The 20,836-nt window shown below is 35.7% G+C and overlaps 1 protein-coding gene across 1 annotated transcript in view; it reads left to right on the top strand.

Annotated features, from left to right (window-relative positions):
• Ar (androgen receptor) overlaps window positions 1-20,836 on the top strand; it is a 167,688-nt gene that overhangs the window by 111,774 nt on the left and 35,078 nt on the right. The gene's annotated exons all lie outside the window — the stretch shown is intronic.

Below are 20,836 nucleotides of genomic sequence, written 5' to 3' on the forward strand. Positions count from 1 at the left end.
TCCAATGACCAATGACCTCCAGCTAACACCCTTCCTGCCTACAGTTATCACCTAGTTAATCCATATCATGGATTAATCCACTGATAAGGTTCAACTCTCATAATTTAATAATTTCACCTCTGAAAATTCTTGCATTGTCTCACAAATGAGCTTTTGAAGGACTCCTCATATCTAAACCATAATAATGATCTTACATCTGGATTTCCTGTTTGATTCTGCTAAACAGTATTTCTATTCTTATGCAACTAGTCCACTTTGTTGTGATTTATTCCATGGCACCTTGATTATGAGGCATGCATTGCTTTAATTTCCACATACTTATGAATTTCTCATACTCTTTGTTACTTCTAATTTTTTTCCATTTTGATCAGAGAACATTGTAAGACTCCAATCATTTAAATTTATTGATATTTTTACAACCTCAAATATGTTTATTTTTTTCCTGAACAATGTTTCATGTGCTCTTAAGGAGAATGTGTTTGTGGTCTTTTGCAGTAGAGTGTTCTAAAAATGTCTGGTAGGTCTGATATGTTTATAGTGTTGTTCATGTTTTCCCTTTCCTTATCTTCTGCCTAGTTTTTCCATACATTATTGAAAGTGGGGTAGTTAAGTCTCCAACAATTATTATTGGATTGCCTGTTTTACATTCATTGTTTCTGATTTTTATGTTTTAGTTGGCTCTGTTATTAGGTGCATGTGTTTATCATTGTTATATTTTCTTAATGGATTCAAACTGTTACCATTTATAACATGTCCCTCTTTACCTCTACTAACAATTTTTGTCTTCGCATCTATTTTGTCCTATACTAACAGCTCTCCTTTGGTTTCTGTTTGCAAGGAATATTATTTCCATCCATTTATTTTAACCTAGTTCTGCCTTTTATTATAAAGTACCTCCTATAGACAGCATATAGCTGTATCATGCTTTCCATCCATTTGGGAAATTTCTTAATGGCAGTGTTTATTTCATTTACATTTAATGCATTTTCTGATAAGGTATAATGTGCAGCTGCCAAACCTCCTGGTTTGTTCTTTTTGATGTTATCTTTTCTGTTTGCTTGTTTAGTGACTTTAAAAAACTAACTCTAGATTCCTGAGAATATGGCAGAGCTTTTCAAAGTCCTCTATGGATACTTCATTCCTGGTTTTTCCTTTTAAGATTTTTCATTAGTTTATTATTTACCCCAGTTATTATCCACCAACTCATCCAGAATCTATGTTCAACATTTGACTCTGATTATTTTCCACAAAATCCCCCAGGAAAAAGCTGTTCACACTGGGCAAGCTCTGAGTCAAGTTAAACAAACACATCCTTCAGAGTAGAATCTTCCAGGGAATTGCTAAACAGCTAAAATAAGGAAAATTTTCTGAGAAAGGGTCTTTTAAAAATCCCAACCCAATTTGCCTCATCCAGGTTATTCCAAGCTTCTAGTCTTCACTGTCACTACAGGGTATTGTTTTTCATGACTACCATAGAACTGGGGAGCAGGGATGAGAAATACGAAAGTTAAAATTTGACAAAACATGATGTACTTATCAAATATTTTGCAATTTTTCTTTTTCATAAATGGTGCCAGATGACTGAATACCTTTAGCTAATTTCTAGAGTTGTGAAAATGTTGATTCTGACTTTTTTTGCCAGTTTTTTAAATGCAAGAGAAAATTTATGGAGTTCCTCTTTCTACCATTTTCACTGACATCACTGCAATCTAAGAATTTTTGGTTGATCACTCCTCAAATTTTAAAAACTAGAATACCTACTGTTTATAGGACTAATAGACTAAGGGGAAAATTTGGAGACAGATGGTTTCCCCATCTCGCTCAGAAGTAAAAGTTTTTGATCTAGAAATCAGTGACCTATAAGGTCACAAATGATCTACACTGTTATTACCTCTCAAACCTCATCATCTTCTACCATTTTTCCTCTTGCTGTAGGTGCACTGGCCACTTTGCCAATGCTTGGATGTGGTAGGCACACTACCACATGAGGACCTTCTCATCAGCTGTTTCCTCTGCCTGAACTGTTCTTACCTGAGATATCTGTATGGTTCATTTCCCCCGCTTCCTTCAAGTATTTGCCCAAATGTCATCTCAGTGAAGTCTACCCTCACCATTGAATTAAGATTTGCTCTTTTCCAGCACTCTGCATCCCCTTTGCCATAATTTTTGTATATAGTACTTGTTACTTTCCAACACACTATTTAATTTCTTGATTTATTGGATTGTTTATTTTGTGCTTCCTCCCATTCTGTAAACCCCACACACATACATTAAAATGGATATTCTTCAAGATAGAGATTGTTGATTCTTTGTCCACCTATATATCTGAAGTACCTATAACATTGCCTGGTGCAGAGTAGATAATTAATGTGCACTTAATTGAATGCATGCATGCATGCATGCATGCAAATGTAAATGGTTTTCTTAATTCTACCTGAATTTTTCTTGATATCTTCTTTGTTTTGTGGACATGGAAAGGAGTGTCTAACAGATCTGGCACTTAGTAGGTGTTTAGTAATTTTTCACTGTATGACATAATGAATGCTGGGCCCCATTTCCAATATTTTATTTATCCAGTACTGTCATGTAAACCAAATGTTCCACCTAAATGAACTTTCCCAAATAACTGATCTCCAGAACATCTAAGATCTAATAATTTTACATATCTCTTAATGGAATAGGTAAATTGCTTGACATGCCTTCCAGAGCATAGCAGAGTGACTGCAATTTAACATTTTTGTTGATATTTGAGACGTTATGAAAAAACGAATAGAATTAAGAGTGAGATACTTGGTTGTGGTAATGACTTCATCTTTTATTTGACTGTATGAGTATGGGTAATTCTGCTAACCATCCTGAACCTTAGTTTCATTATAGGTAAAATGATAATTATAACTGCCCTGAATAGCTCATAGATTAGTGTGATGTTCAAGGAAGATAATTTGTAGGAACACTATCTAAGTTGTAAAACTACCTATAAATGAATGTGATATAAATGTTTATTATTTGGGAAAGGGCTGAGTGTATATGAACTGTTTTCTATGTGTGACTGTTTAGGGAACAGAGAAGGAACACAATCCACATGAAAGTGGTTAAGCTTGAATAACACTGGTATTACTGTCATTATTTCAACACCATTTTCCATTCCTGATAATTGAAATTCAACCTCTTTTAAACTGGAACTTCACACATCTTGTTGCTCTAGATTGTTAATATTTGTTATTATTGTTATTTGAGAGCCAAGGATGACTCTTCTGTTTTCCAGGAAAATCTCTGGTGCCCTTGGTGCTGAAATGTGCTCCAGAATACATAGACCCAGAGATACCTAGGGACTCTTGGAACAGTGGGGAAAAAAAAGATGATATCAGAACTCTTTGTCAGCTGTTGTTACTCAAGTTAGCCCCGATGTGGCTTTGGAGGATTTTGTTTGTTGTCTTCTTGTTTTCTCATCAAGGAATGCCAAGCACCAAGTGCCTTCGAATTTTACTGATCTTGTGAATAACAAACGGAAATGAATAATTATTTACTTTACATTATATAAGAATTTTATTCTGCTGGCCATAGGAGACCTTTATGTCATTTGAATCACTTTTGTCAGCAACTATTATTTTTGTTCATAATTCAGTTGATATCAACATTTTGTGGGGTTACCAATAAATTTATAAATTCATTTTTATTGAGATGTAATATTTGTACATATTTATGGGGTATAGTATGATAATTTAATACATGTATACAATGAATCATAATCAAATCAGGTTTATAAGAACTTCCAACTGTTCAAATAATCATTTATATGAGTTGGGGATATTCATACCCATCTACTGTTTTTGAAATACTATTATAGATTGTCATTGTCAGTAGTTACTCCTATGTGCTATGGAAAACCGGAAGTAATTGCTCCTATGAATTCTTTTAGGGAACTCAGTTATGTGGCAGGAAAATGCATTATCTTCATAAACAAGTGAATGATCTAGGTAGAGCTTTCCTCATAGATGCAGTCTCCCTGACTCCTTAGACTCTGATGATTGGAAGGAAAAGCCTAGGACTTCTTTAAGTACCAACAGTGCCCCACAAGTTTCCAGATGGCATTTTTCTAGTCACACTTATGGGCCAGTTCCTGTAACTGGTCTAATGGGAGTAATCGCCAAACAGCAGGCCAAAACAAGAACTAAGGGAAGGAATAGTCAAACCTGTTTTGCTGTCTTAATGTAGTTGTAAAAAAAAATCTTTGTTTTAAATTGAAAGGAAAAACTGTATTTGATCAAGGCTGATTGAATAATTTGGAGTTTTGATGATTAGCAAGTCATCAATTTCACATCCTGTTTCAACTATCAATCTTAACTCTTTCCAACCCCCATGCATTTTCAAATACATCATCCTTTCTGCCTGGAATGCCTCACCAACAATTTGTTTGCTTAGCAAAATTTTATGTTTTATCAAGATTAATCCTTCTGTGAAATGCAATCTCTAACTCATCTTTAATCTCAGGAGTTTAACATCTGTTAGCTGTTAGCATTTCTCTTTCTGTACAGATATTTATCATCCTGTTATTTTGTCTTCTGATTACATTTTATAACAACTGCTACCCTCCTTTGGCCAATTTTTTACATCTTCTACTAGATCCTATCTATATAAACTCAGTCATCCACTATACTCTATATATGTTTTTACTAAAAATATAGTGTATACTTGTGTGTGCCAGACATTATATTAATTGCTTTGCATAAACTATTTAATTTAAATATTGAAACAGATCTATGTGTTATTATCTTGTTTTACAGTAAGCTAAACTGAGATCTAGAGAAATCAAGTAACTTGTACCAAGTCACAGCTAGTAAGAGACAGAGAAAGGATTTGAATAAATATCTATCAATCTACCAAGTCCCATTTTTTTGACTATACTATACTTGTTCCTCTCTTTTCTGTAGTTTCCACTGATTCCTCTGAGTATTGCATCTTAGTCATTGAGCACCCTTGTGGGTCTTTCTTAGAATCAGAAATGATTTTTGCCTTCTTAATGCTTTGAGTCTGTCATGGTATAACTTCCTAAGGGGGAGTTGCTCAAAACAGTCCTTGGAAGAGACTTGAAGAAGGTTACTATGAAGTGACTGGGAAGGAAGCCCTTATCTCACTTTCCTTGCCCCAAATAGCACTGTTTCCACCCTCAATAGAGAGGACAGTGATATGACAGATCATTCTGAGCCCAGTAAGGCAGCACTTATGATGGGGCAGTAGCTTCTTGGGCTTTTCTTGAAGCTGTCACACAGCTCAACATTTCTTTAGTAGGACCCAGACTTGGGCTTTTCTTTCTAAATATTTCCCTTCTCCCTTTCTGCCGTCTTCTCCATTTCCCCATCCTTTTCTCTATCCTTCTTCTTCCTCTTCCCTACTCCTCTTTCCCCCTTCTTTCTATGTCTCTCTACCTCCCCCTCCTTATTCTTGTCCAGTAGCATATAAGTGTTTTGTAAGGAATACACTATGATCACCTTGATAAGCAGCTTTTGATTTTTTAGGAAATTCAATCAGAAGAGTACCCAAAAGCAGAACACAATGTAGGTGTGTGTCAGTTTTCAAATTTGATCTCAGGTGGCTTATACTTTAGAACTATATAGGATGAAAATCTGAATAATTTGATTAAAGGTCTTATTATGGAACACTTGGTAAGTACACAAAATTAAGTACAGTCTTTGAGAACTACACAGTAAAGATTCAGCAAGTACTTCAGCCTTGATCAACTCTTCCTGAGTTTCACATGATTCCAGGAGCATGCTCAGCATTCTAATAATTTTGCTTTATCAGGCACCTACATTTTGTCAGATGCTTCATGTAAAATTATTTTAATTGTCACAGCTCTGCAAAGGTGGAAATTATATTCCCTGTTTTATAAAGGAATAAAAGAAAGAGAATCTGAGAAGTTATATTATTCGCCCAAGGTCATGCTGTTTGCCACCAATAAGTGGCATTGGTGGGGTTTATAAGCCAGTCCCTCTGACTTCTCGATCATGTACCTGTCACCACATGGTATTGCTTTAACAACTAACAAATATCGAGGATAACTGTTATAATTTATCATGTAGGCTGATGGTTCTTAATCTCTGGGCTATTAATTTATTGAGAGATTATTGAATTCATCTAATCACACCCACCCCATCATTTTATATGAAGAAATTGTGCTTCAAAGGAAAGTGGTGATGTTGCCAAGGCCTCATAATGAGACAGTGGAGGTAAGGCATGACCCAGGACTTCTTGCCTCATTCCAGAACTCTCATCTAATCTTTTGAATTATTGTAGCTTCATGCACATTTATGGTAGACTACATTACAAGCTCCTAAAAGACAGAAACTATGATTTATTTAACCAAAAAATTGATACTTTTGGCATTAATGGAGATAACATTTCTGACCATGTTAGAAGAGCTGCTTCCCTAATTACACAGTGTAGTGACTATAAATTGTAAACTAGAGTGTGCTGGGTAGAGCCATTCTTGGTTTCCTCTGTATAGTATTATAGAATACTAACCTTTTTGTTTTGTAGTTGGGAAGCCCATAGAGGAGAAAGGATTACCCCATGGTAGCAGGGACATTGTATAACAGAACTGGCACTGTTTAAACGTACATTTAGAGGAGGAAATGCATGTAAATAGTAGAAAATTTTAAAAGTAGGAAAAGTTAAAGAGTGAAAAATAATGCCCTGATTTCACAGGTCTGAAATTCTCTTTCACACAAAACATTAATTTTTGATTTCTGTGTATGCTTATAGACACAGTGCATACATATACAAACACACAAAATAAATCAATTTTCCTTATATACCTCATGTTCTATTTTGTTTTGTTTCTTTGTTTTTAAAAATTACAGTAGATCTGTAGAGATTATTGCATATCGGTATTTCATATAAAGCTACCTCATTTTTTAATGACTGAATTGTATGGCTACATCATGATTTATTTAACTATCCCTCTATTAATTGGCATTTAGGCTACATCCAGCCATCTTTTATAATAAGTATTACAGTTTGTGTCCTCATATATGTTATGTCACAGCTGTGAAAATGTGTACTGGGTCAAAATATACATTTTATTTTTATTGTGAAAGCCTATGCCAGTTATCCTTAAGAAAGATTGTAAGATTATCATGCAAAATTTGGATTTGGCAAAATGGATATATGACAGTTACTTTTCATTCTGTGAAAGGTTTATTATCATGACCCTGAGGAATTGTTCAATCCAGAGCTTCTTTAAATGATCATTCCCCACTATGTAGTGCATTTAAATGAGAATTCAGTTGAAAGAAATGTGATTTGAACACTACTGTTCAGGATCTATTGGGTAAAGCAGGTGAAGATGGCAATATGTTTCTAAAATGCAATTGAGTCCACACAGGCTGTGATTCCAATCACATTACCAAATCCCAGAAGTACACTTGGATGAAAGTGTAGGGAGAAAATAACAAAGGGGTCAGACTCAGATAGAAGGGAGTAAAACTACTACAAGGATGGAACCAGTGGTGTGGACAAATACTAACTTTCTGAGGGGGCTGGGAACTAGTTTATGGTGATTGCTGATTTCCACAATATAGTTATTTCTATCATGACCCATTTCACACTATGACTGTGATAATGCTAAACATGAATTTGGGAATATGTGTTCAACATCTGTGTTTCAAGTCACTCCAAGCCAATTCCAGCACAACACTGTCCAGAACCTAAGGGAAAGCAGTATGAGAACATAAGAATTGGGTCTGGAGTAATATCAGGTGATCTTGAGAGAAGTGAGCTAGACTAATCCTCATAGTGTCTTCCTTAGTGGCATTGGGTCCTCTACTTCTCCCAATGGTATATCCAAATCTGAACTGAAGAACATTATCTGTTTGTTTTTCCACATACTCCTTACCTAGTGGCCTGAACTTCTCTGGTCTCCAAAGGAGAAAAAAAAAAGGGATTGTGTGTGTGAACTGGCAGATGTGCTTTCAGCATCAAATATTTATCCTGTTATGAACCTAGTGTAAGCTGAAAACCTCCATGAGAAGTTGACTCATGTGCAAAAACAAACCCCAGCAATTTTTTACCTATATAACCATTAGAAGCACTGGAGGAGTTTTTAAAAACTCTAATTGTTCATAGTTTACCCCTCAATCAATTAAATCAGAACCACTGAGAGTAAGACCAGGCATGAACATTTTGTAAATATTCCCTGTAGTGATTCTTATTCACAGCCAAGATTAAGAATTACTGCCCTGAACAACCTAGTTCTGCCATCTGATCAACTTTTTCTGTCACCTCCTCTTCTTTGTTGCATGCTGGTCACACTGGTCATCTTGCTATTCTAAGAACATATCAACTTAATTCATGACTTTCAACCTTTGCATTTGCAGTTCCTTCTGCTGGGAATATTCCTCCCCTTCCTCTTTGCATGTCTGACCCCCTCCTGTCACACAGGTCTTAATTCAGCTGCCACGTCCCCAGAGCCTTTCCGTCAAACACTTTTTACAAATTAGTTCCCCCCATCAATCATACTACCCTCTTTCATTTATTTCATTATATGTGTCAACATCTACCAAGATCTAATGTATTATTTATCACTCATATATTGTTTGTCTACTTCCTCCAAGGGATCCCCTAACTTCAGGACAAGTCCTTTGACTGTACTGCTCACTTTTGTTTCCTCCAATGGCTAGAAAAGTACCTGGAGCATAGTAAGTGCAAATACTCAAAGATTATTCCTTAGCTATCAAAAAATGATTATTGAATCTCTTCTATGATTAAGCTCACTGATGGATTCAAATACTTCAGAATGTTCAGGTTTGAACTACGAAGTATGACAATCAAGACTATTTGTGGTCTAGCTACCATCTAACTTCTCAGTCTCATCCTTCTACTTCCTGTCCTCTTGAAGAATGAGGTCTGTGTGAACCACAGTAGGTAGCCAAGGTGATCTGGAGCTAGAAACTGCAGCGTTAACTTTAGCAGAGGAGTGGTTGTGTGTGTGCTGTGAGAACAGAGGACACAGAACAGAATGTCTTTGACCAAGACAGAGACCAATGAAGAGAGCAGCATGGTTAGAAGAGGGCTGCTGATAGAAATAGAGTTAGGTACACTGGAATGCTACTGTTATCCCAGCAACTCAGGAGGCAGGAGAATTAAGAGTTCAAACCCAGCCTCAGCAACTTAGCAAGGCCCTAAGGAACTCAGCAAGACCCTCTCTCTAAATAAATATAAAAAAGAGTTGGGGATATAGTTCAGTGGTTAAGCGCCCCTGGGTTCAGTCCCTGGTACCAAAAAAAAAAAAAATAGAATACATAATAGACATAAAAACTTTACTTATAACCCTTATAATATATCTAATATATTCACATTTCTGGATTACTTTCACATACATTTTTTAATGTTTTATGATTTTTTTATGGCCCAGACATCCAATTGAATATAAAACAGTGGAGCTGAGATTTGACACCAGTGCTTTTGATTGCCCATCTAGTGCACTTTACATTTCCATTGTATGGAGCTTGTGGAAGGTACTAAACTCCAGGGAGCCTGGGTTTAATCCTGACCCTTTTTGCAAAAGCTGTACCTTATCACTAAAGCTAGCTGTTAAGGTGAAAAGAAAGAAGGGTGGTCATAGGGTTCATGACCACTCCCAAGGAGCCTCTTTGTAGGGTATCAGCTGAGGGCCCATTCATGGTATTGGGTTAACTGCCACCTGTGTTCCCAGGTGGATGGGAGAGAGCAACAGTCACATTCTTGGGATCACAGGGATCTTGCCATCTCACAAGAGACCTACCTTTTGCCAAGACATAGACTGTGTGCCTAGAGCTCTCTTGCCTGTTTCACGGGCCCAAAAGCAATAACCTGGGAGAAAAAAGTAACTAAGACTCAACAATGTTTGTGAGAACTTTTCAATGATGTGCACTCTTGAGTGATTAGGTCAAAAGTTCTAGACTGCCTCAACCCCAAATAATGTTATATCCATAATACATGTAACCCTAAACAGACCTTGGGCTGATTCTTTTCAGTAGAGATCACTCGGGAGAGGAACACTTAATTATTTCTTCCTGTTGGGTAGTGCTTTTGTTTTTCAGGAAAAACCTTTAGAGTCAAGAGAGTTCAGATTGGAAAAGCAAGATAGGAATGCAGATTGGCTTTAGTCCTCTTGGAATCACACTCAGGTATACTGTGAGATTCCCAGAAAAATTGTAATATAAATGGTAGGCTCCTGAACCAACCTTCTTTGTGCCAGTACTGTTCTCTTAGTGTGTCTTATACCCCTTTCTTGTTGTAGATCAGGAGATTTGAGATCTAAAGAGGTTAAATGAAAAATCTCTCTCTCCCTCCCTCCCCACCTCCTCTCATATGTATGTTTATAGAAAAGATACATAGATATACATATATAATATATATTTCCACATAATTATTCATTGAGGCAACCAGTCTAGTCCTCAGATCTTCAACCTTTCTGCTTTGCACTCTTCTTTATTGTTATGGACTGCCTCTGTTTTTGAAGCATAGGGTCAGGGTCCATTTCAGAGTACATATCACGTTGACATCAACAGTGCACACAGATCATACAGACCTGACTTGCAATCCTGTTTCAGCTACTAACTAGCTGCTAAGACACTCATATCTCTGACTCTGTTTTTTCTCATCTTTAATATAGGAATAGTAACTACCTGGAAGATTTTTGGCAACAATTAAATAAGATAACACTTTTGTAGACACTCTGAAGAATGCCAGTAAAAACAGTACTTTCCCTCTCTGCATTCCTCTCCTTAAACATGAAAAGCACTAGATTTAGAACATAAAGGGCATGTAAGAACGAGAGAGACAAATAAAAGATTTGTCAGTTGTAGTAGTTACAGTGTCAATTATTGCTCAGTTATAATGGTTAAGCAGAAAGAATATGGCAGCCTGGATTGAAACAGTGCTATATTCTCTGGTATCAGTAAGCACTCTGTATCTTATGTTTCCTGAATTAAGGATAATGGTCTGTATCCTCTTTACTCTGAAGAAAGATTTAGTGACATAAAGAATATAAAGATGATTTCAAAATAATAAAGTAAAATTTCAGAGAACACAGTGGTCAAGAGACCAGAGTTTTAGTTCCATCACTGTTATTGATTATGAAATCTTCAGTTCATTCTGATCTGTGGATCTCAGTTTCTCCATCTGTAAAATGACAATATTGAACCAGATGATCTCTTTGGACATCCTTGCCTGACATCCAAGAAGATTATTATTTAAATAATAATACATAATATCTATGTGATCTTTTATGCTTTATATGCTATTTTCCAATCTATTGTATCATGTGAGTTTAGTAGCAGACTGCTGGACTAGGAATGAGGACACCTGTTTTTTGTCCCAGTTTTGTCAATGGCACGTGGTGTGACATTAAGTGGGTCGCTTCCACTCTGAATCTCTGTTCCTCAATATGTAAAATAAGGTGTATGAAGATTGGACTAAAACAATAGGACTCTAAACTGCTCCAGAAAGTACTGGGAGGACCTACAGCCTTTCTCTAAAGACAACCACAAGGCTATGCCTGCAAAGAAGAGGAAGAAAGGAGTGGATTGGCAGGAGGAGTTTTAAGTTTACTACACCTGCTTCAGACACATTAGGTTCAATTTTATCTGTTGCATATATGGAACTTCTATGTAATTTTGTTTATAAATAAAGGTCACTGCAAAGAAAAAAAAACTTGATTAGTTTCATTTTTTTAAGATTCCTTATATGAATGAGATCATGCACTATTTGTCTTTCTGTTCTTGACCTGTTTCACATAGCATATTGTCCTCCAGATTCATCCATAATGCCATAAATGACAAAATTTTCTTTCTTTCTTTCTTTCTTTTATTTAGTTAGCTAGTTTGGGTTCTAGGATTGATCCCAGGGTCGCTTGACTACCAACCTACATTTCACACCCCCTCCCCTTTTCTTTAAATTTTGGGACTATATCTCACTAATTTGCTCAGAACCTTGCTAAGTTGCTGAGGCTGGTTTTGAACTTGTGATCCTCCTGCCTAAGTCTCCCAAGCCACTTAGATTACAGGTATGTACCACCAAAGTCAACTCAAATTTTCCTTTTTTTAAAAGATTGTATAAGCCAGGCACAGTGTAATCCCAGTGGCTTGGGAGACTGAGGCAGGTGGATCACAAGTTCAAAGCCAGTCTCAAAAAAAGCAAGGTGCTAAGCAACTCAGTGAGGTTCTGTCTCTAAATAAATCATAAAATAGGGTTGGGGATGTGGCTCAATGGTTCAGTGCCCCTAAGTTCAATCCCCAGTAACCCCCCAAAAAAGGACTGTATAGCATACTACAGTGTTGAAGCCACATAAATGTTTATAGCAGCACAATTCACCATAGCTAAGCTATAGAGTCAACCTGGGTGCACTTCAATATATGAATAAAGAAAACTTGGTATATATGTGTATATATATATATATATATATATATATATATATATATATATACACACACACACACACACACACACACACACAATGGATTATTACTCTGCCATAAAGATGAATGATTTTATGACTTTTGCCCATAAATGGATGGATCTGGGATTATCATGGTAAGTGAATTAAGCCAATACCCCAAAACCAAAGGTGAATATTTTCTCTGATATGTGGATGCTAATCCAAAATTAGGTGGGGGAATAAAACAGTATAAAAGAAAGATCAGTGGAGTAGACAAAGGGGAATGAAGGTAAGGGAGCAGGGATGGGTTAGAGAAAGACATTGGAATGAATCTGACAGAACATGACTTTGTACATATATGAATATACCACAGTGAATCTCACCATCATATACATCCTCAAGTCACTAATTTAAAAAATAACTCAAGTAGATAACAGGAAGAAGTAGAGTAGAAGGAAGGGAACAGGGACTGCAAAAGGGGAGCGAAAGGAGAAATACTGGGGCCTGAATTAGAATAAGTTATATTCCATGCTTTCATAATTATGTCAAAATAAATTCTATTGTCATGTATAACTATAAAGAACCATTAAAAAGACTGTATAGTATTTCATTGTGTATATATACATTTTCTTTAAATTTAGTTTTGTCCAGTTCATAACTATTGCAAATATGCTGAAAAGAGATCAAATGAGAAGCAGAGATTGGAGGTTACCAGGTGGTGACAGGTAGTTAATGGGGATAAAGGATGATATTGGTTGAAGAATACAAAATTTCAATTAAAAAAAATAAATTTTGTGATCTGTTGAATATCCTGGTGACCATAATTCTTAATAATGCCTTGTATGTTTTGAGATTGCTCAAAGTATATATTTTACATGTTTTCATCACAAAAATATAATTAGGTGAAGGATATGTTAATTAGTTTCATTAATCTTTCCACAATGTGTTCATATATCAAAACATCACATCATGCTCCAAAGATACAATTATTTCTCAATTATTTTTTAAAACATGACTATGTGAGCTGTAATCCTTAGGTATTAAAATGGAACCAACCAAATATACTCCTTTCATAAGTTCATTTTTGTTGTTTTAACAAACCATTATATTTTGACCATTTTCCAATTTAAAAAAGAAATACATTGAGATCATCTTTATTAATTGAACTGGGTTCCCTTGCATGAATATGGAATAATTTAATCATTCCCCTAATGTTGATATTCAAATGTCTCCAATTTTGCTTATTTAAGTAATGCTAAAATTAGCTTCTTTTGTGCTTATCTCATTATTTTCTTATAAAACATGCCTTGAAGTAGAATTTCTAGTAAAAGCTTATGTCAATTTTTTAATTTTTGAAATTTATTAAAAAATTACTCTCTAAAAACTGTATATTCCCACCAACAATACCTCCTCACAAACACTTTGTTATATACCTTTATCAAACTGACTTGTAAAAATGATATTTAATTTGTATTTTTATGATTTCTAGGAAAGTTGATCAATTTTCATATGTTTACTGGTCATTTGAATTTCTTGTTTTAATTGCCTATTCATTCCTATTGCCTATTTTTCTACTGTGCTGATTACTTTTACATATCAAAGATATTGACCATTGATTTTGCATAATTAATGCTAATAATTTTCTTATTTGTGATTTATCTTTAAATCTTATATGTGTTTAACATAAGAAATTTAAAAATTTTTTGGTGAAAATCATCAAAATGCTCACTTGTATTTTCTTTATTTTTATGTTTATGAAGTCCCTTTTAACCTTCAAAATTTATAATTTTCACCTGTATTTTCTAACAATACTTCAGTGATTTTTCGTTTTCATGCATTGGCCTCATTAATCCATCTGAAAATTTACTTGAACTAGTAATTTAACTTTATTGTTTTTCCAAATAATTAACCAGTTATTCTGAAACCATTTAGTGAATTAACCCATTCTTTCTTCACTAAATTGGAATGATGTATTACATGCACTACATCTGGTTTTGGCTTTTCAGGATTGTTCTACCAATTTACTTTCACAGGAACCAGTATCAAACTATTATAATGGCTATGGCTTAATAATATTTTAAATAACTTGTGGGGCAATTCTTTTTTAAAATATTTTTTAGTTATTTATAGACCTTTAGTTTATTCATTTATTTTTATGTGGTGCTGAGTATTGAACCCAGTGTCTCACACATGCTAGACAAGTGCTCTACCACTGAGCTAAAACCCCAGTCCGGGCAATTTTTATTACTCTTCTTTCACCAATTATGTTAGCATTATCACACAGTTAACACCTCCAGATGAACTTTGGAATTATTTTGTCAGTATTTTGTCTATTTTTTTATTTGTAGATTACATTGTGGGAAAACTTAAATCTATGCAATATTGCATTTTCTCATCTAAGAACATGGTACAATTTTCCATTTCATTCAGGTCCTTTCTTGTATCCCTCTGTAAAGTTTTTCTTTAATTTTTTCCATAAATATACTTTATTAGCACTGTAAATTGTGAGAACTTCTACATTTTTCACTGTTCTTTGTAGGTTAATAATGAGAATGATGGTTTGATGCATGATGTTGACACTTCTAGTGAGTAACTCACCTACTTTCTTCTTCTACTCCAAATGGTACATTTTTAGAATGTGCAAATTTTAAAAAAAACCTGATAAGACATTGACCTCAAATCGTACTGCATGGGCACGCCATGGAGATGACATAAAACAACAGATTGGGAGCCTACAGAGACAAACTAAAGGATGTTTCATGACTTCGGTTTCTGCTGAAACTTTGAATTATACTTACGGTTTATGATGAGAGACTAAAACCATGAATAAAGAGGCAGAACATCAGGAAGTCAAGAATTTCAGGGCCAGATGACACGCAGAATTTTTCACATCATACACAGTATGTGAGCATTTACAGTATTTAAGGGTTTGAGTTGTTCTAATAAGACAGTTACAAAGCATTTAAATGAATGGTCTGTTTGCAGCTCTATAGTATATGACCTTATGTGCTTCGATATTTTGCCAGTCATTTCACAATTACTTTTTGTGAGACCTCGATTATAGGTTTTATATATAATTGTGTTGTTGAAAGTCAACAGTGTCCAAGAACTGAGTTTAATATTTGTATATTGTGAGCTGGATAGGTGTTTGTGTTCTTTGTGTTAATTATTCAGTTACCTGGATAACATAATAGAAACATAGTACCTTTTAGAACCACCCTGGGGCAGGCCCAGATCCCACCAGCACACTTCTTTGTCACCTGAATATAGAGAAGGCATCCACAGGGTCATTAACTTCCTTGACAAAGAACAAAGATGCCTGCCACACTCAGAACACATTGTGTTCAGACTATGATCATCCACCACTTCTCCATTGGATGTCATTTCCAAGTTTGTGTACTGGCTCTACCACCAACTTCTTGTGGTTTGGTAAATTGCAATACTTTGTGTCCATTTCATAATGGAGGAGTTAAGCATCACATTGGGGCATTTTATTAGAAAGATTGTAAGATCCTTTATACTCAGAGATTCTTTGTTTCTAATTAGACCCAATAAGTCAGAGCTACAAGGACACAGATAATGAGATTCCTAGAAAGAAGAGTCTTAGTGTCTACAGTTATAATGGGTTGAGATGTAATTCAAGAAAGTTGGGGCAGGCATTGTGTAAGGATGCTACAGACGGAGATGTTTTTGTTTTTGTTTCTCCTGTCCAACATTTTTCTGGAAAGATTGTTCGTTATCCATTCAGCTGACTCAGAGAGTCAAAGCTTTGTGGCATCACCATTTTGATAACAATCTGATCTCACAAGGTCAAGGTATTGAAGGTGTCAGCTCTTATAGGAACCTCTTACATCTGGTGTGACATTCAAATTCTGAGTGTAACCGAAGAGTTACCTTCCCCCAACTTTCTTCAAAGGTGACTTTTTCCTATTGTATTTGAAGAAAGGGAGGCTTGTCATCTGTCTGCTCCTCAGTCATCCACTTGATACCTCCTTTTCCTCTGTGTGAGCTCCTGCTCTGGCCACCACCTGTAGCATGTCTTCCTTCATTTACTGATGTTGTCATGGAGCAGTAGAGGTTTGTACAAGATGGACCACACTCCCTGCCATGCCCTGCCACAAACACAGATGATGGAGTGTTCAAGACTACTGACCAGAAGGGGATGTTTTGATTGACTTTTTCACTGCTGTGAACAAAAGACATGAACAATTTTAAGGAGGAAAAGTTTATTTGGGGGCTCATGGTTTTAGACATCTCAGTTAATAGATGGACGACTCTATTCCTCAGGGCCTGAGGTGAGGCATAACATCATAGCAGAAGGGGGTGGAGGAGGAAAGCAGCTTATGACATGGTACCAGGAAGCAGAGCAGAGAGAATTCTGCTCAACAAGGACAAAATATATGCCCTAAAGGCAAGTCCCCAATGATCCACCTCCTCCAGCCACACTCTACCTAACTTCAGTTACTACCGAGGTAAGCCCTATCAAGGCATTAATGTACTGATTAGGTTGAGTGTTTCATAACACCATCATGTCAAGTCTGAACTTTCTTTCATTGTCTAACACATGAGCTTTTGGGGGATGCCTCATACATAAACCATAACAGGGATTCAAGTCTGGTGTGAAGGTGTGGATGTGATGTGCCCAATACTGTGTACAATATTGTCTAATCTTTTGGATGGATAAACTTTGTGGATTGTGATTTGTATCAAACCAAGGATACAATGTCAGGCTGGAGAATATCCCTGATGACCATAAATGAAAAAATTCTTAACAAAATGCTAGCCAACCAAATTCAATAGCATATTAAAAGGGTCATTAACCATGACCAAGTGGAATTTATTCCTGGGATGCAAGGATGGTCCAACATATGCAAATTAGTAAACACAACACATCATATCAACAGAATGATGATCTCAAGAAAGGCAGAAACATCATGTGACATGATTCAACATTTTTTCATCATAAAACTCAACAAATTAGGTATGGGAGGAATGATCCTCATCCCAAACTAAAGGTCATATATGACAAACCTTTAGTTAACATCATTAAGATCAATAGCAAGACAAGGATGCTCACTCTCACCACTTCAAGTCAATATAATATTGGAAGTTCTACTCAATTTCATTTTAATGAGTCTTCTTTATCATAGAATGGGATATATAATACCCCTATAATACTTATTTTGCACCAGATTAATACTAAGCTTTTCAAACAAATCAAATGGGAAGAATTGTTATTATTAAGAACCCTGAAAGTTTCAACCAAATACATAGAAAAATAGTATAAATAATAGGAAGTAATAGAAACTCATGGATTTTACATTTGCTCTGCCATCCTTGGTGAAGTGATTATTCAATAGGAGAAGTGAGTTGGAAGGAACCTTGAGTAGTTGTCAGCTTCATCCCCTGTCTTTCTCCTATCCAAACAGGGCAGATGAGTCATGGTGTAATTTTCAGAACTTCCAGAATAGAGATTCAGTTCATAACCACCTTTGCAATCCTCAATGACTTTTGTCACTATGAAGTGTTATTCCAAAAATTAAATTCATCATTATGCTTTAAAAGGAACATGTACCATGTGTGGATATGTATGTTTTGATGTGCTATATACTCTTACATGATCAGACAAATATGCATACATTTGCATGTATTTAAGAAACTGTTCATATAGGTATATATACACATTCACACATCTGTGCATTTGCATATGCATGAATACACATTTGTGCATAAGCATGTTGTTTATGCCTATTGTGCATATGGCTGGCAATGTCAGTGCCCCTCTATAGCACCTTGATTTTTTGAAGTGCTGTGGAAAACAAGGGTAGAGAACAAATGACTGTATATGTAAGATAAACTGTACAGTACAGTCAGTCATTGTCCTAAAAGGACAGAGTGAGGGGACAAGAAATCATTATTTTGGATAATTTCTTACATACCTGTAGTACTCAAACCTTTCAGTTGAAAGATTGCAAATATATTATAGATGAAATTCAGCCATTCTTCAAGACTCCTGACCTAGAACATATCTGAATGATTTCCTAGTCCAACCCATTTCATATTATCATTGTGGACTTGAGAGGGAAAAGTACATGTCCAAGTTCATTTGGTGAATTAATGATAAGGATGATCAAAGATCCAAATCTTGTGAATACCAGCCCATTTTTCTTATTTGGGTTGAATATTTTTGTCCAGAGATTTTCTTCTGTAACCTCAGCACCGAATACCATGCCTGGCATATAATAGATGCTCTGGAAATCTGAAATTAATATGCAATGACTTTGGTTGTATGGGCATTGCACTTATTCCTGGGTAAGTCATAAAGAAAGTCTATATTTTAGGTCACCTTGTTTTAAGCCAAGAGACATCCTTGGAAAAAGTATGATCCACAGGTAAAGAAATGACTTAAGTTTCTAATTGAACAAACCTATTTTCATTTTTTTCCCACTGGAACCTCCTTCACTCATAGGGTTGGGTGATCTTCTTTCAGATGTGGAATCTAAAACTCCTCTTGGAGCACTATTTCAAACTCCTTGCAACCTGCAGTCCAGGAATGAGTATTTTCTTTTGGAAGATGAGATTTCTCAAGAAGTCATGTTCTCCTAACTTGAACTTATTTCAGTAATCAGTGTGATGAGCTACTCTGAAGGAACATAGCAGCACTAGTACTGTGGGAGTGTCCCACTTCTAGCACACACACAGCACTGGAACTGAAACTACTAGAATTGGATACAGGGCCTGCTTTCTAGGAGCTGACACTCAAAGATTGAATGGCACTCATAGCACCATCCTTTCTGTGAACATATTGTAGTCCTCAGTTTCAGCAGGAGAAAAATGTTATTAGCAATTATGTACTCTGCTTATACAAATAAAATCCCTTGGTACGGCAGTTAGAGTGCTATCTTTTTTGATATATTCATACATACATATAACACAATTTGCTTCATTTCATTCTCCTGATCTGGTTCATCATTTAATCCAGAAGTTATGGGGTCTAAACTTTTACCTGAAATATTCACCTTTCCCTCCTGTCCTCCCTCTCCCTGATCCATTTCAGCCCACTATCATGTATACCTATAATGCACTAATTACAAACATTAAAAGAGAATATCAGACAATTTACTTAACTTAAACTTTGCAATTTGACTCGGCAATTCACCTTATAAGAATTTATACTTAAGAAATGTACACAGATATGTACGATAATTTTCTTGCAGTTTTGTTTGGAGAGTGATTAAATATTGCTTTTGGAATATAAAAAAGACATGTCCTTAAGAAAATGAGGTTAAGAAGTGAAGAAAAGCAGAAAAAATAAATAATAACAAATAACAGAAGTGGGTGGAAAGGGTACTCACTTAGAAGCCTTGGTTTCCTCACCTGTTAAAAGAAGGTTATAATACCTACCTCAAAGTGCTGCTTAGATGATTTATGTAAATAGCATAATAAAAATCCCTCACATAGTCCTAGTTCATGGTATGTGCCCAATGAAGCATAATTTTCTTCTCTCAGGGACTTCTGATTCATGTGCTCCTTCAGGCAAGTCACTTCATGAAAACTCATCCTTGGAATGAAAGGGTTTTATTGGTGTGATAGTTAACAGTACCTTTAAGCCCTGTGGCATGGGAACTTGAAGAATTTTGTATGTTTCAGAGTAAAGATGTCTTTGTGACAGAGAGGAAGGAAAGGAAAAGGGAAAATAAAGAAACAAGGAAATAAACTTTTTCAAAAGGAGAAAGAAAACAGAATTCTTTATTATTAAAGCTAATTCCAGGTTCTTACAAATAGCCCTGAAAAGCACTGCTTTGCTGACCTGGTTACTACTGAATCTCCTACATAAAATAACCTATCATAATAGATGTATTTCAGCACCTTATCTGCGCATTTTAGGCTTAGTGAAGGGAGAAGAAAGCTGAGCTGTACCTTAATTTACATTTGGTTATGTTTTCCTTTCCTGCTATCAATTAGCAATCACTCTTTAGTTTTCTTTCTTTTCCCCACTGCAAATACTACTTCTTTACCAAAAGAAGCTTCTATTCGGTAAACCAAAGAACATCAGAAAATGTGAGGAAAAATTAACAGGATCTTAAAGAAAGGATGGTGTGAAGGGATACACAGGCTTAGCACTCTGGGCCTGAAAGTTCTGCAGGTTTCAGAGTAGCCAATGTATTTTTGTCTATCTCTGCTGATAACTATTGAATATATGGAAAGAAAGATACACAGGTATATTCAGTCCATTCACATTTATCAAATGCCTACTATGTTCCAGGCTTGTACTGGAAGCTAAGGAACTAAGTATTGAGCAAAGTAGATGTTTTTTTAATGGACTTCTAAATCTTTGAGTAGCTATTATCCCACGTATCTCTAAGTCTCTCTCTCTCTCTCTCTCTCTCTCTCTCTCTCTCTCTCTCTCTCTCTCTC

Source organism: Sciurus carolinensis, chromosome X, assembly GCF_902686445.1.
Source record: "Sciurus carolinensis chromosome X, mSciCar1.2, whole genome shotgun sequence".
Classification (NCBI taxonomy): Eukaryota; Metazoa; Chordata; class Mammalia; order Rodentia; family Sciuridae; genus Sciurus; species Sciurus carolinensis.